This window comes from Vulpes lagopus, chromosome 4 (genome assembly GCF_018345385.1).
Source record: "Vulpes lagopus strain Blue_001 chromosome 4, ASM1834538v1, whole genome shotgun sequence".
Taxonomy (NCBI): Eukaryota; Metazoa; Chordata; class Mammalia; order Carnivora; family Canidae; genus Vulpes; species Vulpes lagopus.
This window is the reverse complement of record NC_054827.1, coordinates 32,426,683-32,451,651: the sequence shown is the minus strand read 5'-3', so window position 1 is coordinate 32,451,651 and position 24,969 is coordinate 32,426,683. Positions and strand designations below refer to the sequence as shown.

The following is a 24,969-nucleotide window of genomic DNA, read 5'->3' as shown; positions in this document are numbered from 1 at the left end:
CGTTTTCTTTGTACATTCAAGTCTCTGCACTGCAACGTTCTAAGTCATCACCACCAGGCCCCAGGAAACATCACCCAATTTTGCAAGCTCCGACAAGATTACTTTCATGTGCCACACTTTCTATTGATTAGCATACATTTCCTAGGATGGGGAGGGCTTCGAGGGTTTCAGAGAATTTTGACTCCCCTTTTCCTGCTCTCATTCTTGTGCGAGCTCTGTCGAGGATAAGCGTCCTCCCATCCCTCGAAGCGAAGGTCTGGCAGCGAGCAGCAGAGGCCCAGGCACGTGACGGGAACGGAGCCCTCTGGGTCCCCGGGGGTCCGGGCTGCAGTTGGCGCTGACGTCCTCCTGGTTACCCACAAGCCTCCGGGGCCGCAGCGCGAGCAGGAAGAAGGCGTGCGGGGCCGGGTGGCTGCCGGGGAGCTCAGCGCTTCCTCACAGCGACTGAGACGCCGCCAGGGCTCGCGACTGTGGGGCGAGACGGGGTTGGGGGGGGGCATCCGGGATTCACACTCGAGGCCAAAAAACAGACTCCCAACCCCGCGGCTCACGCCTGAAATTGCTGCTGCGGTTTCCAGACGCAGACCCCCGTGAAATAGAAAGCTCTGACTCTGACAGCTGCCGGACAGAAGGCGGCCAAGGGGGCACACGAACTGTTCTCTTTCCCGGGCCTCTGAACCCGGCACTCGTTAGTAGGTTATTTCTAACACACAGGAAGTGTGCGGCAGCGTCACTGGGGAGCACCACAGGGACTTTAATGGGTGCTGTTATTTAACAAGTCTCAAAGAGCACGCACGAACCCAATTTTACCTCACAGGCCCAACCTTTCACCTATCTTCTGGTTTTGTTTTGTTTTTTTTTTAACTCTTCTTTGTAGCATTCCTTCCTGCCTCTGCCTTTATCGCCGGCGGTCTCACTCTCGTCTAGACTCTCTCGGGCCGCTCCTCTCCGCCCCGCCGACTATCCTCTTCCTCCTTTTGCCCCCCCTTTGCCCCCAACCTGGGACTGCATTTCCCGGCAGGCGCCGCGGCCAGCGGCCAATGAGGGGCTGAGGATTTGGCGGCGGCGGCGGCGGCGGCGGCGGCGGCGGCGCTCGGAGAGCCGGGTGGGGGGACTTTGTGCGCGGCGGCGGCGGCGGCGGCGGCTGGAGCGGGCGGCGGCGGCGGCAGGACAGAGGCGGAGGCGGAAAGGGACCAGGCACTGATCGCTGCGGAGAGGCGTGCGAAGGCCAAGTCGAGCCCCGAGGACCCTGCTGCCCCGGCCCGGCCGCCAGCCACAGCCCTCTCTCTGGCAGCGGCGGCTGCGCGGCGACCCCCCATCCCTCCACCGCCCCTGCCCACCCCACCTCCCGCAGCCTTCCTCCTTTTCGCTTCACGCCCGGCCCGGCCCGGCCGCGGCCCTCCTCGGTGTCGGCAGCCATGGCAGAGGCGTCCGGCGCGGGGGAAATCTAGCCCGGGGATTTCATGCGGCCTAGCTTGGTTCCGTCTCCTCCCCCCGCAGCCCCGGCGGCTGCCCGCACCCTAGCCCCACTCCGGGCCTCCGTGTCTCTCCTGTGATCGTACTGACACGGCCGGGGGGTTAGAATGGAACAAACTGAAGGTAAAGTGAATGCGTATGTGTGCGTGTGTTGGAAGGAAGAGCTAAGGAGGGAATGACGAGGAGGGGGCGACCTAGGGATGGGACGCGCGGGTAGAGCGAGAGACCTGAGCAGGGATGGGAGGACGGGAGGGTGGCCGGCAGGGGTCCAAGGGGAGCCTAGAAGGTAAAGCAGAGGGCCAGGTGGGGGGTGTGGAGGGTAGAGGGAGGTGGGGCAGGGGAGGTAGGATGGGGAGAAGAGATGAAGTGGCGCTGAGCTGGGAATTGGGAGTAGAGGTGGGATGGGGGCGGGGATACAGATGGAACAGGGGAGGGACAGGGGAAGAGAAGAAGAGTTAGGTTTGGAGAAGATTAGAGACCTGGGTGGACTGATGAATAGGGAGGTTTGGGGGTGCATTGTGGAAACTAGAAGAGTCTGGGGGAAGGGGTGGAATTTGATGGAGAGATGGGGCATCAAGAGAGAAACGAGGGAATGGAAGTGGAGGAAAAGATGGATTAGAAAAGGGACAGGAATTGTTGAGACAGGATGCATCCAGAGGAAGATAGGAAATTGGAAGACCTAAGGTTGGTGTTGGGAAGGAAATTAACTGAATGTTGAAAAGGATGAGAACTATCGACCAAGCATCACAGAGTGGGAGGAAAAGAAGGGGAAGAGGGTTGTTAAAGGAAGAGAAAGCCTTTTGTTCCTGTATTTCTGTGTGTTCTGGGCCTTTTCTTTCAAGGCTAGAGAATATAGAAGCTAGTGGTTATGGTGTTGTGATTGTTGTGAAATGGGGAGCTGTGGGTTTTACTGTTTTGAGGGAGGAGGAGATATGTTAGTGTTATGGTAGCAAGACAGTAGAGACATGGCCATAATCTGATGGTTTTGCTGAGGGAGTGAAGACTGTTCAGATTTAAAGGGGGTAGGGGCAGCCATGTTTGCTGCCAGGCACTGCAGTGTAAATAAATTCCTTCTCTCCGACATCAGTATGAATCTGGAAGGGGCCAGTGCAGATTGTTAACCCCCTTTTTTTCTATTCGTGAACTCTTCCCATACATCTTGTGGTAATTTAATATTATTCAAAACCACGAAAGGAGGTAGTGATGTTTTCCATCTCGTATGTTTTGCTGCTCCCCCACCCCCTTTCCCTCTTGCTTCTGGTTGCAAACAAGGCATGCTAATGAACTGCAGTGTAGAATTAACCCTTTTTATAAAGTTGAAACTATATTTTTACTAGCTGAAGGCATCGTTATTGTCATATTTCAAATGCGATCATAAAAAGTCCTAAATATTGAAAATTTGTTTTAGAAGCTTCAGAAGCAGTCAACATGTTTTCTGAAATTCTTTAAGTAAACAAGGAAATTGCATTGGTTATTTTTCTTGGGCTTGTTTTCTTGGCAAAGCACTGTGTGGGGGTGAGAAGGGGTAGGAAGATCTGCTTGTGGTAGATTATCTGCTTGCTGTATTTTGAATGTTGGAAAATTAGAACTATATGTATTTTAAAATGGTGTTTCTGGTAATTCATGCTTATAGGAGGTGATGGGTGTGTTAAATGTTTTCTTTTTTTATGCACTCCCTCTCCTCCATCCCTTCCCTTTGCCTTCATATGTCCAGCTCATTACAATCTCCAAATGCCAGTTCAGCACAGTGCAATGATCTATGAAGTAGGCATGCAGTTCTTAGAGTCTCAATGAGGTGCCAGTTTTTTTTTTTTTGTTTTTTTTTTTTTGTCGTTGTTGTTTTGTTTGTTTTTTGGTGGGAATTTAAGATTACTCTTAGGAAAGCTACAGTAACTCTTTAATGTATCAAAATGTAACTACTTGGGTACTTTGAAATTGTTACTGTTCTAAAGGTTTAAATCCTGCCAAACTTAACATTAGATAAATTCCTAAAAGGGGCCTATTTGCTTTTCATATTGAAAAGGATTAAGAGAGAGTGTGTGTGTGTGTGTGTGTGTCCTTTTGTTTTATAATTGTAATTGGGGTAATCCAAACTTTAATCCATCATATTGATTTTGAAACTATTCTCTAATACCAGAAAGGCCTGTTAAAACTGTGCTGTGATGGACTCAAACCAATTGTACTACATATTGATTTAACCTATTTTAATGCAACATCCTTTCAGTTGTTATACAGAAGTTTAGGATGTGTTCTTGGTGTGTTGGAAAAATGAAGTTGAATATTGTTAGAGTAGTACTTTATGAGGGTATTTTTAGTTTAAAGGCCAGATTTAAACTTGGAGTATTTTGATTTGATAGTATTCAGTCTGAATTTTTAAAAATTCTTTGAGGAAAAGTTTCATTCAAAAAAAGCCATTCAATATGCTTTTTGGAATTCACGGATTTTTCATTTTTGTCTTCCAATCATTTGACATGTTATTTGTAATTAATTGGTAAGTTGTGTGCATGAACTACCAGTGCCATAAATTTTTAGGAAAATGAGAAATTGTTATATGTTAAGAAAACACTCATGTTGGAAGCTTGAATTACTTAAAAAAAAAAAAAAAAAGTCTATTCCTATGTATTCAGCAGTCAGGATCAGGGTCTCCTGCCTAGCTGTAATGATTATTCTGGCTCCTTGGATGCATATCCATATAATGAAGAAGGCTATTCTAGTTATATGATAATTAAAACCCTGACTTTCTTGTGATTACTGTGTCCATCAGCCCACCTGCTACCTGTGATACCTTTAAAAAAACAAACAAACAAATAAACAAACAAAAACCCTTAAAATGCTCTTTCTTATACTAATCAGATTGACTGAATTTTGGGTAAAAGAAATTGGTTGCCTTTGAGATTGGTCATCCTCCAGTGAATTGTCAAATCTGATTCTAAAGATACTCTGTTTCTGGAGTTTATAATAATCATAGCAAAGCTGCTAATAGTTGTCTTCTTACAGTGTGCTATGCTGAGTGTCTCACATGTAAGATTTCCTTTTATCCTCCCAACAGTTGTCTGAAGTTAGTACTACTAACTCCTTTTTACAGGTGGGGAAATTGAGGTTAAGTAACTTAATACCATGTAGATGGTAACTAGCAAAGCCAATATTTGAATCCAGGTCTTTCTAATTATAGAGCCTAGATCAGCAGATCTTTTAGTTTCTTTTAAAAATTTTATGAATATATGTTCATTATTTAAATTTTTTTCAAATATTATAAAAGGCTAAGAGGTAAAAGAAAAAAGTTAACACCCTATTTCTTCCTGATAACCATTTCAAAGTTTCTTCGGAGTCCTCCTAGAAAATATCTGTACAATCATAGGCATGAGTGTCTTCAAATACACACAAATTGGGTCATACTGTCTGCATTTTGCTTTTGTATTTTAATAGGTTACCTGGGACAAACTTTTTTTTTTTTTTTAAGATTTTATTTATTTGTTGGCGAGAGTGTGCGAGCACAACCAGGAGGAGCAGCAGGCTCCACACTGAGCAAGGAGCCCTGATGCGGGACTCCATCCCAGGACCCTGGGATCATGATCTGAGCCAAAGGGAGACGTTTAATTGACTGAGCGACCCAGGCATCCCTCGGACATCCTTTTAAATTAGCACATATTGATCTATGAATTTTTTTAAGGGTCATATAGTATTCTATTGTTTGGAATATTGATTAACGTTAGGATGTTAACAGGTCTTTGCTATTTTAAGCAATATAGAGGTCAGGTCTTGAATTAAGTCCATAACACCCTATTTAAATGGAGGGGATATAGTCCAACTACTTTATCAGAGAGAAAACAGAGGCCTAAAGAAGTTAAATTCAAGGCTTTGGTGACAGACCTGTTATCTAGCTCTTTATACCATACCACATTATTTCATAATTATGAAGGTGTTTAAGCTTTCTGTAAAAGCTCAAAGTAAAGGGGAATATTCAAGGTTAGGCACATTTGGTACAAGGAGTGCAAGAGGATTAAGTTGAAGTGAGGCAAAAGATCTTGTTTCACTTTTTTCATACTTTGTTCACCATATTGTATATATAGCATATGCACAAAATATTTTTGCATGCGTAAATGAACCCTGCGCAAGTATCTGAAAGTTTGTGTTTTGGGTAGTGAAGTGATTTTGGCAGAATTTTTTCTGTTTTTTTATAAAATTATCAATGAATTGCGATAGTAATGAAGTGAAAAAAAAATTAGAGGTCTATCATGGTCCTGGAAAGGATCTTGGAAAGAAAGTTGAGGCACTGGTAAGTTTTTTAAAATGATCTTAAAAATAGCTCATTGAAAACAAGTTTTAAAATATTTTAGCAGGCACCATTATTTTTAATTTTTTATGTCTATCAAGAAGAAAGTAAGTTACCATGGATACTTATTCACTGGGTTCTTTTGGAACAGTCTGCTGTAGACACTTAAAATCATTAAAGCCTTTAAAAGATTTAGAATTTGTTATCTGTAAGATCTGTTTCTTGGCGTTTTACTTTTTAAAAAGAGTCTGTTATTTTTTGAAAGAGCAACTAAGATGATTTATTCCTTTGTTAATAAACAACATGCCCAGCTTTTGAGTTTTTAAAATGAATGGTGAGCTTTTTTTCTGCAGGCTAATTTTTTTAATAAATGTTAATAAAGGTAAATTTAAGAAATTGATTGTACTACAGCTACCTAACACATTTTTAAAAAGCTTACAGAGTTTTGGTTTTTATTGTTGACTTTACTAAGTACGTAATAAGTATTTTCAAACACTTGTGTATTATGTTGTGCCTGTACAGTGTGGCCTAAAATGAAGGTTAAAAAAAGGTTAATAAAATTTTGTGAATTTAGGGATCCCTGGGTGGCTCAGCAGTTTGGCGCCTGCCTTCGGCCCAGGGCGTGATCCTGGAGACCCGGGATCAAGTCCCATGTCAGGCTCCCTGCATGGAGCCTGCTTCTCTGCCTGTGTCTCTGCCTCGCGCGCTCTCTCTCTCTCTTTCTCTCTCTCTCTGTCTCTCATGAATAAATAAATCAAATCTTAAAAAAATATAAAATAATAACATTTTGTGAATTTAGAGAATGTCCAGTTTTTACTAGATGGGTATGTGTTGTTACTCCTAAAGTACATCTGCCCATTGATGACATTTTGAATTTGAAAATCTCTTTGAAAAATGATTCTTGACTTTAAAAATTTTTAAGATGTGGATCTTTGTCATCATTGACTGATCTACAATGATAACTCTTATTTCTTATTAGGTTCCTTTCTTTCCATGTAAATTTAGAGCTGTATTAAGAAAGTGCATAGGATAATGAAAAAATTTCATATCTTATAGTTTATATTTTAGCCATATGAATTATATGAGTTTATTATCTAGAAATACTTTGCACTTAGGACATCTTCAGAGATGTTTGAATTTCTACACAATAACTTGACTTTGTTTTATTTATTTTATTTATTTTTAAAAGATTTTATTTATTTATTCATGAGAGACACAGAGAGAGAGAGACAGAGACACAGGCAGAGGGAGAAGATGGGAAAATTAAGATATCAGGAAATCCTCAGGCCAAATAGATTGACATGTTAAGTAGAATAAAGTTTTCAGATTTCTGATTACTTAAGAATTTTTTCAAGGGTACTTGTCAGATTCAGTCATTAGAGCATGTGACTCTTGATCTTGGGGTCCTGAGTTCAAAATTTTTTCAAGGGTACTTGTCAGATTCAGTCATTAGAGCATGTGACTCTTGATCTTGGGGTCCTGAGTTCAAGCCCCGCATTAAGGGTGGAGCTTATTTAAAAAAAAAAAAACTTTTTAAAAAGTGTGTTTCTTGACTTTTTCTTCATAGCCTGCATTATCCTCCTTTTACTAGATAAACATTAAGTAACAATAAAGTATTTTTCTACCATAGAGCATGCTTTTTATTTTTTAATTAATTTTTATTGGTGTTCAATTTACCAACATACAGAAAAACACCCAGTGCTCATCCCGTCAAGTGTCCGCCTCAGTGCCCGTCACCCATTCCCCTCCAACACCCGCCCTAGAGCATGCTTTTTAAATTTTGTCATAACTTATGAACATATGTCTTGAAATATGTAAGTAGATATTTTAAAAATGTATGTATTCCTGGGATTTTGTGAGTAAAACAAAACTTAGTTTGTGAACATACATCTCAAAATATATAGATATTTTAAATTTAAGAAATGTATGTATTTCTGGGATTTTGTGTGTAAAACAAAATTAGTTTATGAAATTGATTTGAGATTAGGAAGTCTTGTCTGGAGGCTTGCTTTTACCTAATGCCATTTTGGCTGTACCTAAGACAGTATTGTGTCTGTTGAGTCTTGCATTACTAGAATCTCTTAGCTATAGAATCTTTTTTTATTTATTTATTTTTTATTTATTTATTTTATTTTTTTTTTCTCTTAGCTATAGAATCTTAAGAAAACTGTACCTTTAAAAATATGCACACACACAAAATGCCTTGAAAAAAGAAACATTTTTAAACTTATGAGTTGTGAAACATGACATATAGAAAAAAACATAAAACCTAAATATAATTAGAAAGTAAACATCATGTAGTCACCATCCAGGTAACAAACCCTTTAAGAAAAGTTAAAGAGACAGCCTCATTCGTTTAGCTGGTATTGCCTGGGTAGTCGGGCTTTCGAGATAACAATGTGCTGAAAGTAACCTGAAAAATTGATAACCATAAGGGGTCAGGAAATGTAAAAACTGAATCACCAGTTTTTGTTATTATCAAAAGGGTTATCTAGACAATTTAAAAAAATGTTTCCTAGTAGTGTAGTCATTTAGTGATTTGAAATCTTAGTGCTATATTAACGAATGTGAAACAAAATAACACTAAATTCTATAAGAATCATGCCATTTTATACAAAGTCTTTTTTCAGAGTTATCTCTTGCAGTTTTTGGTAGAAATTAATGGCTGTTGGGTTTAGATTAGTGTGCAGACTCTAGCAATGACTTTTGCTTAGAAAATATCAAATATGCCTGTATTAACATTCTAACTGAAGTATCTTATTTTCTAAAAGCTACTTTGACTCTCTCACTTTCATGTTAACAGAACCATTCAAGAAGGATTAACTTGAGAAGTAATCAGTGGTGATGGTCTGTTTTGACACTTCATCTTTGATGCCCCTTGATTCTTAGCTTTTCTATATTTTGTTTAGATGAGTCAAATTTTTTTGAAACTGGAGAAACTTACTTTATTTTTCTTCCCTATCTTACTGTTTTCTTGCATGTTTGGAAGGGTTAAATGTTGGTTTTGAGGATTTTGATAGCAGAAAAGCTTGAATTTTTTTCCTTTTTGACAAATACAGCCTATTTGCTTAAAGTTCTGCTATGTGAGCTCTGAAAAAGACATTTTTACGACATATTTACATACATAAATCAAAGTATTTGGTTATTATTTTTGTCACTTTAAGCTGTTTGCTTCTTTTATGTATGATTCCTGCAGCATCCAGACACGTTAGAACATAGTATTTCATATTTGATTATGGTGAGAAACTTCTTGCTATGTTTACCAAACCCTTAAATTCCTTTCTTAATACAGTAAAAATGTTGTTCTTTTTTATTCTGGTTAATTCCCCCCCCCCCCAACAAAGCTGATAAATAATTACTTTAGATTTTTATTTTTAAGATTTTATTTATTTATTCATGAGACACACAGAGAGAGAGAGAGAGAGAGAGAGGCAGAGGGAGAAGCAGGCTCCTTGCAGGGAGCCGGATGTGGGACTTGATCCCAGGTCTCTAGGATCACGCCCCAGGCTGAAGGCGGCGCCAAATCGCCAAGCCACTGGGGCTGCCCTTAAAACTTTTTCTTTCTTTTTTTTTAAGATTTTATTTTTTAAAATTTAATTTACTTTTATTTATTTATGATAGGCACACAGTGAGAGAGAGAGAGAGAGAGAGAGAGAGGCAGAGACATAGGCAGAGGGAGAAGCAGGCTCCATGCACCGGAAGTCCGACGTGGGATTCGATCCTGGGTCCCCAGGATTGCGCCCTGGGCCAAAGGCAGGCGCTAAACCGTTGCGCCACCCAGGGATCCCTAAGATTTTATTTTTAAGTAATCTCTATACCCAGCATAGGGCTCAAACTCACAACCCTGAGACCCAGAGTCACACATTCTACCAACTGAGCCAGCCAGGCATCCTCTTACTTTAAATTTTGAAATGAACGTACACGTTGAGTTATCCTAGATATGGAAGCAAACATTATTTAATATATTTTTTAATTTATTTTTATTTTTTTTTTAAGATTTATTTATTCATAGAGAGAGAAAGAGGCAGAGACACAGGCAGAGGGAGAAGCAGGCTCCATGCAGGGAGCCTGATGTGGGACTCGATCCTGGGACCCCAGGATCACACCCCAGGCTGTAGGCGGCACCAAACCGCTGCACCACCAGGGCTTGCCCTAATATATTTTTTTAAACCCAGATTAAGTAATTTGGCTTTGCGTATGAAGTAGAGTTTGTTTTAAGACTTTATTTATTTGTTTATGGGAAATGCAGAGAGAGAGGCAGAGATACAGGCAGAGGGAGAAGCAGGCTCCCTGCGGGGAGCCTGATGTGGGACTCCATCCCAGGACCCCGGGATCACCTGAACCAAGGGCAGACGCTCAACTGCTGAGCCACCCAGGTGCCCCTGAAGTAGAGTTAATATCCTTTTATCCAGCTCATGGTTTCTGTGTTTATCACCTGTAAAATTAAGCATGGGCCATTAGAATTTATTTTACTGGGGACAGAATTGAGGTTAACGCATTAAAGTATTGCACACGTATACATATATGCACACATACACATAATACTCCTAAGAAATGCTAGTGGCCCTGTTAGTTTTTATTTTTTTATTTTTTTTAGTTTTTTAGTTTTTATTTTTTAATGGAAAATTTGTACTTTTCAAAGTGGCTACTAGTTTAAAAGTAATATTTATTGTGTTTAAGATATGAAAGGATTGTTTATTATAGAGAAATTGAAAATTAGTAAGATATAAAGAAGATTAAGATCACTTGAAATCAAGCATGCCAACTGGAAATAACTATTAACCTTATTATATCTTTCCCATGTTTTTCCTTAGGCACCTAAGTATTTTTTAACAAACTGTAATTATACATTAATAGTATTTTGTAACATCCTTTATTGTGAAATTGACTTTTTTCAGAATGTGATTTTTTTAAATTGACATATAATTTCATTGTATGGGTGTGCTATATCTGTTTACCATTCTTCTGTTGATGGTATTTTAGGCAGTTTGCAATTTTTGAATATTATGATTTGATGAACATCCTTATACATTAAAAAACAAAAAACCTATGTGACTGTGATTATTTCATTACAATAAATCCCTAGAAGTAGAATTACATAACAGATATGAACATTTCAAAGGTTTTTTTTTTTAAAAGATATATTTTTATTTATTTATGATAGTCACAGAGAGAGAGAGGCAGAGACACAGGCAGAGGAAGAAGCAGGCCCCATGCAACGGGAGCCGGACGTGGGACTCGATCCCGGGTCTCCAGGATCGTGCCCTGGGCCAAAGGCAGGCGCCAAACCGCTGCACCACCCAGGGATCCCATTTCAAAGTTTTTTTAAAAACCTTTTATTTATTTTCAGAGATAGAGAAAGCATGCATGCATGAGAATGGGGGGAAGGGAATAGGGAGGAGAGACTCTCAAGCAGAGTCCGCCTGAGCCCAGAGCCCGCATGACTCCCTCTCAACCCTGAGACTGTGACCTGAGCTGAAACCAAAAGTCGGATACTTAACTAACTGAACCACCCAGGTGCCCCATGTTTTGTTTGTTTGTTTTTTTAAATAAGTTTTGTTGAGGGCAGCCCCGGTGGCTCAGCGGTTTAGCGCCGCCTGCAGCCCAGGGCCTGATCCTGGAGACCCTGGATTGAGTCCCATGTCAGGCTCCCTGCATGGAACCTGCTTCTCCCTCTGCCTGTGTCTCTGCCCCCGCCCCCCCCCCCCCCCGCCGTGTCTCTCATGAATAAATAAGTAATAAAATCTTTTTTTAAAAAAAAGTTTTGTTGAGAAATAATTCACACATCGTAACAATTCACCCATTTAAAGTATACAATGCAGTGGTTTTTAGTGTATTTATAGAATTGTGCAGCCATCGTCACAATTTAATTTTATTTTTTTTAAATATTTATTTATTTGAGGGGGGTGGAGGGAGAGAAAGAAAAGGAGAATGAGAGTAGAGGGGTGGGCAGAGGAAGAGAATTTCCAAGCAGACTCCTGCTGAGCGCAGATCCCAGTGCAGGACTTGATCTCATGATCATGAGATCATGACCTGAGCCTAAACCAAGAGTCAGACACTCAGCAGACTAAGCCACCCAGGCACCCCTACCGCAGTTAATTTTAGAACATTTCCAGAAAATTTTGAGTCAATTTAAACTCCCAGCAATGTCAGAAAGACTTTGTTAAATTTGTGGTTTTTAAAGTGTAGTACAAATATACAGTAACACAGTTGCTTGTGTGATAGTTTTTCACGTTTTATTAACAGCTTTCTTGAGATATAATTGACATATACTTTATATCCACTTGTGAGTTTAGAAAGTCATCGATGAAAAGAAGATGCTCATATATCCTGTGCTAACAAAACTTGACATACAGAGATTCTTTAGGTTTGATGGGGTACCTGGGTGGCTCAGTCAGTTAAGTGTCTGCCTTCTGCTTAGGTTTTGGGATCGAGCCCCTCAGGCTCCCTGCTCAGTTCTCTGCTTCTCCCTCTCCTTCTACCCTTCCCCTGCTTGTGCTCTCTCTCTCTTAAATAAATAAAATCTTAAAAAAAAAAATTAAGAAACAGTGTATGTGGCAGATTTTTTAAAATTATAAAATCATTCTGTCAAGATGCCTTTATTGAAAGAACATTGTATGTGGTTTAAAAAGGTTTCTTTTCATTGAAATATTATTATTTTTTGCTTATTTTTCATTGGAGTTTGATTTGCCACCATATCATATAACACCCAGTGTTCATCCCGTCAGGTGCCCCCCTCAGTGCCTGTCACCCAGTCACCCCAGCCCAACGCCCACCTCCCCTTCCAGTACCCCTTGTTCGCTTCCCAGAGTTAGGAGTCTCTCATGTTTTGTCACCTCTCTGATTTTTCCCACTCATTTTCTCTTCTTTCCCCTATAATTCCTTTCACTGTTTTTTATATTCCCTGTATGAGTGAAACCATATAATGATTGTCCTTCTCCGATTGACTTACTTCACTCAGCATAATACCCTCCAGATCATTGAAATTTTGAGAAACATTTTATTTTAGAAAATATCTATAGAAAGTGTGCTATACCTTTATAACTAACAGTAACAAACTTGTTATCCTATAGAAAATATGTTGTTTTTTATTGAGAGATGAGCTTTCCTCTGACCTTCACCCTGAAAGTTGTTCTGTCATTCTGTTTGCTTTAAGCCATTTAACAAAAACATCCTTTTTTTTTTTTTTTCCAACTCAGTGGGCAGTGGAGTGTAGGGCAAGAGTCGAGGAGACCTGTTGCCACCTTAACAACAAAAACTCAGTGTTGTCATCTCTGGAGATGAAAATGACTACTTTTTGGAGCTATAGGGATCTATACCTCTACCAAAGTAGAATTGCTAGAGTGTACCTGGAACTGTACCAGACATTCTATAATTCTACCAAAGTAGAATTGCTAGAGTGTACCTGGAACTGTACCAGGCATATAGCTGATAATTAATGACTGCTTTTTAATGTAAGAAAAGTAATATTTGCAAAGTGAACTAGCCTTTAGTCCCATTTTAATGGGTGAAGAAATGAACTCAGTTAGCCTAAATTCATTTTCATAGAAGTTTAAAGTTGAATGGTAACTAATGCTTAAACAGATTCTTTGCATAGGTTATATTAGTGTTTCCCAGTTGTAAGAATTTATGTTGGTACAAGTTCGAACATGAAGTTAACTTTCCAGTCCAAATTTACTCCCACTATTGTTATTACAACAGCATGATGGCTATAGCTTTACCAACACTTACTTAGTGTTCTGATTAAGCAAATAGGTGATAGTGTAAAATTTGAGTGTATGTATGGTATGAAGTGCCTTATGTTTTAGCTTTTATTGTTTATTTTCAAGATGATATGTTAAATATAGTTGATCCGAAAATACTAAAGTAATAAACTTGATGAACCAAAAACAGGTCTTTAGAGGAAAGATAGTAAATTATGAATTTAGATATTACAGTAAATTACTTCATATTTTAAAAACTACATATCATTTCTGCAATACCTTCTCTTTTTGCTGTGCTGTGGGAAACAGAATATAGTGTAAAATAAAGTCAAATTTGAATATTTGCACAATTTTAAGAACCAGTCTCAGGAACCACTGGACTATAACTTAAAAGTTTGTTGGTGAAAGAGAAAGGAAAATATGTGGATCAACTTGTTAGTTTACTAGATTTTATAGTGAATGGAACAAGGTGACTGATAGAAATTCCTTAGTCTGTAGTAATTTTCAGTGTGAGCCAGTACCCTTGATGTAAGGGACTGAAAAATAATTTAAATTTTCAAGTGGTAATACCATGTCTATTGTTGCTGGGTGTGGTCAAGAACGAAGTGAAGACAGTTGAGGTTAAACCAAATAGATAAGGGAAATAGGATATATTACTAGTAAGTTTTGTATTGGTACAAGGCAGTTCAGTAGTACTGTGGTTTTGTCAGGAAAAAATAACTACAGAGCAGCCTAAAATATTGTATAACAATGAAATCATAGTCAAATGAAATTTGTGTAATCATATTTAATGACACACTTTCTAGTTCAGTGAAATACAATATAGGGTCGTGTGGTTGTTTTTTTTTTTTTTTTTTTTTTTTTCGTATTTCATTAATTGTGTTTCATTTCATGCAGGTCACTTCCTAATACAGGATATTTTAATATCCTTAACTGTCATCCATTCCTGGGAAAAAAAATTTTAAGATTTTATTTATTTATTAGAGTAGAGAGCACAAGCAAGGGGAGAGGGAGAGGGAGAAGCAGGCTCCCCACTGAGGAGGGAGCCGAAGGCAGACACTTAACCAACTGAGCCACCTAGATGCCCCTTATTGAAAAATTTTAAGTGAAAATTTCAAAAAATATTTAGGGCAACAACACTAGAGTTAAACAGATTGTGGGGTAGTACAGTTATGCTTTTAAAAATAGTGTTGCTCTTTTATTAGTGTAGACTCAGAAAAATTAAAAATAAAAATTAGAAGAAAATATACACTTCTCTAACACACCTTGATTAGAGATTTCTGTAGAAGGAAATCCAGGGGTTGTGCTGATCTTACCTTCTTCAATTTTATTTAGGTAGATATTGGTTGTGAATTTCATATAATTGTTCTTTCTTTCAAATAACATCTAGGAGTGCCTGCCTCAGTTGGAAGAGCTTGTGACTCTTGATCTTGGGGTCATGAGTTTGAGCCCCACTTTGAGTGTAGAGGTTACTTAAAAGTAAAATCTACTTAAAAAAAAAAAAAAAGGCAGGGGACACTGGGTGGCTCAGTTAGTTAAGCACCTGACTCTTGGTCTCAACTTAGGTCTTGATCTCAGGATCATGAGTTCAAGCCCTGTGTTGGACTGCATGCTGGATGTGGAGTCTACTTAAAAAAAAAACAAAAAAAAAAAAAACAAAGAACATCTTTATGTAATGTTAATATGGTAAGTAAGGCCTAAAGTTAATTTTTTAAAAACCACATATACTATCAGAATGAAAATTCAAACCATACATCTATTTATTGATAACTAGGAGGAATCACAGTCCAGTTTCCCATTGTTTGGGGTCATTTCAGTTATCTGGATCACCTAGTACAACCTCCGTAGAAGCCTAAAGATGTATCTCTTCAGAATTCACACAGCTAAGTTAGAGCCTCTGTCTCTGTCCCTCACTCTGTGTGTCTCTCATGAATAAATAAATAAAATCATTAAAAAAAAATACAGCTTAAACTTTTCATATTACATGAAATACTTGACTATTATTTAAACCTTTTTACTATAGTCATATCTCAGAAGCCTCTGAAACAAAGAGAAATTGAAAGGAAATAAAAAGATATGCCTGATGATCACCTCTTTACTTGTCCTCTTCAAATCTTTATATATGATTAATTCCTGGTTTTGATCCTGTGAATCCTCTTTGTACCATCTAGCCCCCTTCAGTCATTGTATCCTATTACCTATTACTATTTTATAGTAGCTTATCACTATCTGAAGTTTTCTTGCTTAATTAAGTTCCATGAGATCAGAATATGATTTCCTTTGATTTCTGAGGATTTATTTTTTTTTAAGATTATATTTATTTATTCATAGAGAAACAGAGAGAGAGAAAAAACAAAACAAAAAAAAAAAAACAAAAAACAAAAAAAAAGAAACAGAGAGAGAGAGGGGCAGAGGAACAGGCAGAGGGAGAAGCAGGCTCCATGCAGGGAGCCCGATGTGGGACTCGGTCCAGGGTCCCCAGGATCACACCCCAGGCTGCAGGCGGCGCTAAACCGCTGCGCCACCAGGGCTGCCCTGATTTCTGAGGATTTAGAACGGGTCTGGCTTATAGTTGCTGTTCAGTAATGAACCATGTCAAAAGACAAAATCAAGGATTCTGTGAGGAATAAGGTATATATCTGGAATAACATACCACTTGAAATTAGGAATGGGCAAGGTGAGACTCAGCTTTTGATTATCTTTTGATTTTGGTGTGGCTAATTGAAGATGATTAGTGGTATAGAATGATTTTGTATAGAAATGTTTCTTTGGGAACTCTTATTTTAAAAACAAACTTTTGTCTGGACATACATATATGTAGTAAATGAATCCCATCCACTTAAAACATCATAGAGCTGACAAAATGAAAAGTGAGAAAATATATCTATAGTCAGTTTTTGAGTATTTAGCCTCATGTCCTAACCTCTTAGAGATTAAGGAGTTTACTCAAAGTAATTTGTTATACCATTGGTTAGAATGGTAGGAGAACCATTCCACGAGAACTGCCTACTCCTGATTTTCCAATGTGTTGTTTTGACTTATGGTCTATGAATGAACATCGCTGTGTAGGAGACATAGGCACTTTAACTGATATAAGCAGTATTTGGCTGATAATGACTTATCTGCAAGTAATCGGATTGTCTGGGTGGCTCACCAGTTAAGCATCTGCCTTTGGCTCAGGTCATGATCCTGGGGTCCTGGGATTGAACCCCCACATCAGGCTCCTTGCTCATTAGGGAGTCTACTTTTGCCATTCCCCCTGCTTGTGTGCTCTCTCTCGCTTTTTCAAATAAATAAATAAAATACTTTTTAAAAAGTAGTCGGAAATCAAAGATTCTCTTACAGTAAATTAGGTGATTTAATTTCTGATTTTTAAATGCCAACGTGGTAAGTGTGGAAAGGGTTTGTTTTTTTTTTTTTTAAAGATTTTATTTATCCATGAGAGACACAGAGATTGAGGCAGAGGGAGAAGCAGCTGCCCCCGATTGAGGCAGAGGGAGAAGCTGCCGCCCCACCCCCCCACAGCCTTATGTCGGGGCTGGGGTGGCACTTGATCCCAGCACTCCAGGATCACACCCTGAGCCAAAGGCAGATGCTTAACCACTGAGCCACCCACGGTCCCAGTGTGGAAAGGATTTTATTTTTATTTATGTCTATACATATTCTTAAATAGGTAGTGTTTTAAGATGTGAATGAAAGCCTTTTTATTTAGGGAACTTATTGTTATTTACCTTTACAAAATGCATTTCCATCCAGAGGTTATTCATTAGAAAAGCACTGATGTGATACAGTTTTTTTGGAGGGCTATGCAAGGCTTTTCTTTTTTAACTGGCTATCCTATGTTTAAATTAATAGATTTTTTTAATGGCTTTTACCATAGTGCTATCTTTACTACTGCACATTTTCTCAACCATCCTCTACATATTTTGGTGAAAGTTGTTCGCAAAAGCCAGTATGGCTCAGTAATTTTAGTTGTCAGAAATTGAAAACTTAAAAACAGTACTTTAGGGGCCTAAAGCCGTATCAGTTAAGTGGCTCAGTCAGTTAAGTGTATGCCTTTGGCTCAGGTCATGATCTGAGTCCTGGGATCAAGCCCTGCCTTGCTCCCTGCTTAGTGAGGAGTTTCCTTCTTCCCCTCCCTCTGCACACCCCCCACACACTTGTATGTGCTACTTGCAAGAGCACTCTCTCTTTCTCTCTCAAATAAATAACTTTTTTATTTTATTTTTTATAAGATTTTAGTTATTTATTCATGAGACACACACACACACACACACACACACAGACACACACACACACATACACAGAGGCAGAGACACACAGGCAGAGGGAGAAGCAAGCTCCATGCAGGGAGCCCGATGTGGGACTTAATCCTGGGCTCCAGGATCATGCCCTGGTCCGAAGGCGGTGCTAAACCGCTGAGCCACCCAGCCTGCCCTAAAATGATATTTCTGTTTGAGGTTCCCCAAATCTTAAGTTCATGAATCTATGGTAATTTCCCTTCTCCCTGTTATATGCTTTATAGGGATGGCAGTGGAACTAAGGACAACAAAACGAGTGTTTAGAAATGCTTTCAGTGAAGACTCTATTAGTTTCTCGTTGCCTCTGTAACAAATGATGTCAAACCTAGTGGCTTAAACACAACAAAATTTGAAACAACAGATCACTATCTCTCAGTTCTGGATGTCAGAAGTCTCATGGGGCTAACATCAAGATTTCAGTAAGGTGATTCCTTTTGGAGGCTCTAGGGAAGAATCTGTTTTCTTGACTTTTCCAGCTTCCAGAGGCTGCCTGCATTCTTTGGCTTATGATTCCCCTCCTGTGTTTTCAAAGCCAATGTAATGTCTTCAGATCTCCAACTCTGACTCTTCTCCCTTCCTTTTTCACTTACAAGGATCCTTGTGATTACATTGGCTCCATATAGATAATCCAAGATACTCTTTCCGTTGTAAGATCCTTAATTACATCTGCAGAGTCCCCTTTACCACATAAGGTAATAGGTTCTAGGGGTTAGAATATGGGCATGTGGTAGGGGGGCATTATTTTATCATAGCCTCTATGTTGAATATGTTGGCTTTGTTAATTACAGTAATAAATGATGTTTTTTTTTGAAGCAATAAACATTGCCTTTCTGAACTAATACAGACATGACAGAAAAGTGGATTAATGGTCAGTGACAGTATAACGTGGTAAACAGTGCAGGTAGTGAAGTAAGACTGTCTGGGTTTGACTCCTGGCTCTATCACTTAGGTGTGTGACCTTGGACAAGCCACTTAACCTGTTTTTCAGTTTCCACAACTGTAAAATGGAGATGCTAATATTCACTTTACAGAGTTTTTCTGATGGCTAAATGTTGTAATTCTTGTAAAGCACTTGGAACAAGATGTCATAAGTGCTCAGTAAATGATGATGTTTTACTCAAAGCATCTTTAAAATATTTTTCATTTGAAATTTCAAGAGATTCCTATATAGATAAAATTGTGGGTCTATTCTGAGTTGCAGGTATTTTTTTTTAACATTTTGAATACTTCCATCCAAATGTTTCATATTTGGGAAAACATCTGTGACCATTAGTCATTAAAAAATTGGATACAAGCTGAATAAATATTAATATCAATATCAATATTAATTAGTATAATTATAATTAGTAAATTGTATTTTTTCATTTGAAAAATGTATTAAAATTTTATATGCTAATTATAGAATCTATAAAAGTTGTAAAGTAAAAAAAGAAAACAACTCATCTGTAATTCCTTTCAGAGATAGTAAGCATTTACATTTTAGTTAACATCATTTTAGTGCAGTGGTTCTCAACCTGAGGTGATTTTGCCTTCCAAGGGGACATTTGCTGATGTCTGGAGACATTTTTGATTATTAGTACTAGCAGGGGGTACTACTGTCATCTAGTGGGTAGAAGCTGGGATGCTACTACACATTTTTAGTGCACATGACAGCCCCCCACAATAAATTATCTGGCCCAGAATGTTAGTAGTGCTGAAGGTGGAAAACCCTGTTTTGGAGTGTGAACTTAATGATAAGTGTGTTGCTTTCTTAGTCTAATTCTCAGTCATATATTTAAATTTTGTATTACTTCTTGATCAGTGAGTTATATAAAGTCTAGATACAAAAGACCAAATTTGATTTGGTAAGTCATATTTGGCTTTTGGGAAATGTTAGTGATTTTAGAGATTAGCATAACACAACAGTTTGATGAGATTTCCAAAGAACATTACATATTTAAATTTTATCTGCCTAATTTTAGATTATGATGTTGAAGTCCTGTTTACAGCAAACACTAATGCTGTAATTTTGGTCTGTGATTTTGACTGTATATTATTTTATTTATTATTTATTTATTATTTATTTTTTAAAAGATTTATTTATTTATTCAGAGAGAGAGAGAGAGAGAGAGAGGCAGAGACACAGGCAGAGGGAGAAGCAGGCTCCATGCAGGGAGCCTGACATGGGACTCGATCCTGGGTCTCCAGAATCACACCCCGGGCTGCAAGCGGCGCCAAACCACTGGGCCACCGGGGCTGCCCTTGACTGTTTTTTAATAGCCAAACGTTTTTCTTTAGCTTATTTTATTGAAAAAATACAATATGTAATACATGTAACATACAACATATGTGTTAACTGTTTATGTTATCAGTAAGGTCAACAGTAGGTCATTAGTGGCATGCCTGGGTGGCTCAACAGTTGAGCATCTACCTTCAGCTCAGGGGTGATCCCAGTCTGTGTATTGAATCCTGCTTTAGGCTCCTTGCAGGGAGTCTGCTTCTCCTTCTGTCTGTGTCTCTGCCTCTCTCTCTGTGCTCTGTATGTCTCGTGAATAAATAAATCTTTAAAAAAAATAGGCCATTAGTAATTAAATTTTTGAGAAGTTAAAAGTTATATGCAGATTTTTGACTGCACTAGGCATTAGCCCCTAACCCCCATGTTGTTCAAGGGTCAGTTTACTTTGATTTTGATGGTTGGTTGGTTTTTCCATGATTAAAGATGGCACTGCTACTGTTTGCCTTGGAAATTAAAGATAAATATGAATTTCAGATATCTGACCACATTTGGCAGTTCTCTGAATGCTAACATTACTCAAAGATACCTCAAATATATCTTGGTATTCTAATATAAATTGATTTTGTGTTTAGTACAAGTTTTGTATTCATCTCTAAATGATTTGGAAAAAGGAAAGTCATTAGAGTTCTGGATTCTTATCATGTGTTATTTTTTTTTTCTTATCATGTGTTATGCTCAATGGTGGTAATATTGTAATAGTTTCTCTTGATATCATTCATAGTGACTGTAGGGTTTTTTGTTTTTTGTTTTTTTTAAAGATTTATTTATTTTAGAAAGAGAGCAAGGGGAGGGAGAGAGGCATAGGGAGAGAGAGAGAGAGAGAGAGAGAGAGAGAGAATCTCAAACAGACTCCACACTGAGTGTGGTGCCCCACACGGAGCTCATGTCACCACTCTGAGGTCATGATCTGAGCTGAAACAAAGAGTTGGCTGACTCACCCAGGTGTCCCATGACTTCAGATTTTATACATTAAAAGACATTTATTTGATTATAACCTACTATTTTGAAAAATATGAACCCTAATATATTAATAATTTATATATGCTTGTAGAATTATTAGATTCATGGTAGTGAGTGTCATGTAAACATTTAGTTTCCTGGGAGAAAAATCTCTTTGTCAGTCAGTAATTCTGTGTGTGATGTGTTTATACTCTGTATTTTCAGCACTTAAGTATCTTCTACTCTGGAGACACCTGAGTGGCTTAGTTGGCTAAGCATCCTGCTCTTTTTTTTTTTAATTTTTTTAAAAATTTATTTATGATAGTCATACAGAGAGAGAGAGAGAGAGGCAGAGACACAGGCAGAGGGAGAAGCAGGCTCCATGCACCGGGAGCCCGACGTGGGATTCGATCCCGGGTCTCCAGGATCGCGCCCTGGGCCAAAGGCAGGTGCCAGACCGCTGCGCCACCCAGGGATCCCCCCTGCTCTTGATTTCAGCTCAGGTCATGCTTTCAGAGTCATGGGATTGAGCCCTGTGTCAGGCTCCCTGCTCAGCATGGAGTCTGCTTTTTCCTCTCCCTCTCCCCTTTCTAACTGTTTCTCAAATAAAATCTTTTTTAAAAAGTATCTTCTCTTGTTTCTGATGAAAAGATTACTTGATAAAATATAATAAGCTTACATAATAACTTTAGAAAAAGTTTGTTTATTTATTTATTTATTTATTTATTTATTTATTTATTTATTTATGTATGATAGTCACAGAGAGAGAGAGAGAGAGAGGCAGAGACACAGGCAGAGGGAGAAGCAGGCCCCATGCACCGGGAGCCCGACATGGGATTCGATCCTGGGTCTCCAGGATCGAGCCCTGGGCCAAAGGCAGGCGCTAAACCACTGTGCCACCAGGGATCCCTAGAAAAAGTTTAAAAATAATTGGGGCAAATTTTGTTTTGTTGTGTTTCCCTCTTAGTGACCTGATTATCTGTTGCTAGTTTAGTTTTGTGTTGGATGTATAATTATAGTGCAGATACATTCCAGCTTTATTCATGACCTTTTTTAAGAAGGAAAAAACAAATCTATATAGTCAGTTCTAAATGCATTCTGCTAACAAACAGCCTGTGGCATTTCAGTAAAACTAGCAAATGGTTAGAACTCATTAAAATATCTACCATTGTTAAGCCAATCCTATGGCCCCTTACTGTGATACTTCCTTTTGTTATACAATTGATTTGTTTATTGATAATGTGTCAGGCATGGTTGTTGGTCTGGGGATTCAGAGATGAAGTAGTCCCACATTCTTAACATAGAGTTCTAGTCTTTTTATATTGTCCAGTGTCTGAATAGTTTTTATTTCCATGAATTATGTAGTGTCCTTTCATTAATGCTAGTTTTGCAACATATCAAGAAAGATCCTTCTAATAATCTAGATATTTGGAACCTATGATGCTAAGCCAAGAAAGCTTTTTTTTTTTTTAAGATTTATTTATTTTAGAGAAAAAAAAAAAATGTGTGCAGGAGGAGGGGCAGAGGGAGAGAAATCCTCAAGCAGACTCCCTGCTGAGCTCAGAGCCCAAAGCAGGGATTGATTGATTTCGGGACTCCGAAATCAGGATCATGACCTGAGCCAAAGGCAGATGCTTCACCGATGGAGCCACCCACGTGCCCCTGAGCTGAGAGAGGAGGTGCTAGAATAGTGGAGGGCAAGGTGAGAAAGCTGCAGCAACAGGAGAGGATGCCGGACAGTGGGCAAATCAAGAAGGTCTTCTGCTCTTTGGATTTTATCCTAAGCATGGAGAGCCATGGGAAGTTATTAAAGTTGAGTTTTTTTGCTTTTGTTTTTAAATAGTGTCAGTGCTACAGAAAGCAGATTGAAGGTGGACACCTTGAGAAGCAGGAAGAACAGTTTGGAAGTTGATGCTCTAATCTAGAAGAAAAATGATAAGGCAGAGCCAGTGAACATTGCAAGAAATAGGTAGATTTGGAAGAAGGTTTGAAGGTAGAAAGCAGCTTTGTTTTATGCATTGCGTTTTATCTTCTCCCCATCTGGGGGCTTGTCTTTTCACTTGTGTTGTAACTTTGGCGCACAGTTGTTTTTTTTTTTAAGTAAGATTGCTGATTTTATTAATCACTTTTATACTCGTTATCATTTGAGAAATCTTTCCACTTTGAGTTCTTAAAGATCTCCTATTCTGGGCAGCCCGGGTGGCTCAGTGGTTTAGCGCTGCCTTCAGCCCAGGGTGTGATCCTGGAGACCCGGGATCCAGTCCCACGTCTGGCTCCCTGCATGGAGCCTGCTTCTCCCTCTGCCTATGTCTCTTCCTCTCTCTGTGTGTGTTTCTCATGAATGAATGAAAATCTTAAGAAAAAAAAAAAAAAAAAGATCTTCTGTTCTATTTTTTGTTTTTTGTTTTTTCTTTTTTTAAAAAGATTTATTTATTTATTTATTTATTTATTTATTTATTTATTTATGAATGATAGGCACACAGAGAGCCAGAGAGGCAGAGACACAGGAGGAGGGAGAAGCAGGCTCCATTCCGGGAGCCTGACGTGGGACTCGATCCCGGGACTCCAGGATCGCGCCCTGGACCAAAGGCAGGTGCTAAACCGCTGAGCCACCCAGGGATCCCTGTTTTTTGTTTTTTCATAAAAGTTTTTAAGTTTTGCCTTTTATATTTGATCTTTAACCCATCTGGAGTTAGTATCCTATATGGTGAGGATCTAATTTTTTTCCTACATGGATAAGCACTTATCCATCCCATTCTTTGAATCTTCTATCCTCACTAATGTGTAACTGCTTCAGTTACGTGCCAAATTCCATACAGGCTTGGATCTGTGTCTAGGATCTTACTGTTTTGTTTTTGTTTAGATTTTTTTTTAAGATTTCATTTATTTATTCATGAGAGACACAGAGGGAGAGAGAGAGAGAGGCAGAGAGAGAAGCAGGCTCCATGCAGGGAACCCGACATGGGACTTGATCCCAGGTCTCCAGGATCAGGCCCTGGGCTGAAGGCAGCACTAAACCGCTGAGCTACCCAGGCTGCCCTAGGATCCTACTGTTTGCCAGCATCTCACCTTTTAATTATTGTAGCTTAAGTATAAAGCTTTTTATTTTAAGCATATTTAATGTGTGTCCAAACCAGTCATTCTTTTTTTTTAAAGATTGTATTTATTTGTTTATTCATTGATTCATCCATTCATTCATAAGAGACAGAGAGAGAGAGAGAGAGAAAGAGAGGCAGAGACACAGGCAGAGGGAGAAGCAGGCTCCATGCAGGGAGACTGATGCAGGACCCGATCCCGGGATTCCAGGATCATGCCCAGAGCCAAAGGCAGACGCTCAGCTGCCAAGCTACCCAGGCGTCCCAAACCAGTCATCCTTTGAATGGATATTATAGACTTTATTGTTGGGAAACATACACCAGTGCTTTTTGATGCTTTTAGAGCATTTTTTTTTAAGATATCATTTACATATCATATAATTCTCCCTTTTAAAGTATACAATTCTGTGGTTTTTAGTATATTCACAAAGTTGTACAACCGTCACCCTTAATTCCAGAACATTTTCATTACCTCAAGGAGAGATCCCATACCCATTAGCAGTCAGCCTCCATTTCTCCATCCTCCCAGTCCCTGGCAACCACTAATCTTCTGTTGCTATGAATTTGCCTATTCTGGACATGTCATACCAATGGAATCATACAATATGTAGCCTTTGATGATAGCATTCTTATTTAAATTGAGTAAAATTGATAGATTAGCAGGACATTCTCTAGGAATAATACTGTCTAAGAAAGTAGAACCTTAGTGGGGGAGAAAGAAGAGAAAATCTTACTAGTATTTATTTGTTTTGTTTTTATTGTTTAAGCATCAAATTCACATTGTATTTCTCCATTATTGAAGAATGTGGCTAATCTTGCACTTTGCTTAGTTAGTAATGAGTAAATGTCATGTAGCAAATTCTACAAGGATTTTGTTCATCTGTTGATACATCTTAAGTTTATTAGA

The 24,969-nt window shown here is 38.8% G+C and overlaps 1 protein-coding gene across 4 annotated transcripts in view; it reads left to right on the top strand.

The window, feature by feature from the left end:
* Positions 1-1,490: 1,490 nt before the first annotated feature.
* Positions 1,491-24,969, top strand: part of NSD3 (nuclear receptor binding SET domain protein 3) — a 119,436-nt gene continuing 95,957 nt past the window's right edge. For all 4 annotated transcript variants that reach the window (XM_041752822.1, XM_041752821.1, XM_041752818.1 and 1 more), the window contains exon 1: positions 1,491-1,599. The gene's annotated coding sequence lies outside the window, so the exon portion shown is untranslated. The remainder of the gene's footprint in view (positions 1,600-24,969) is intronic.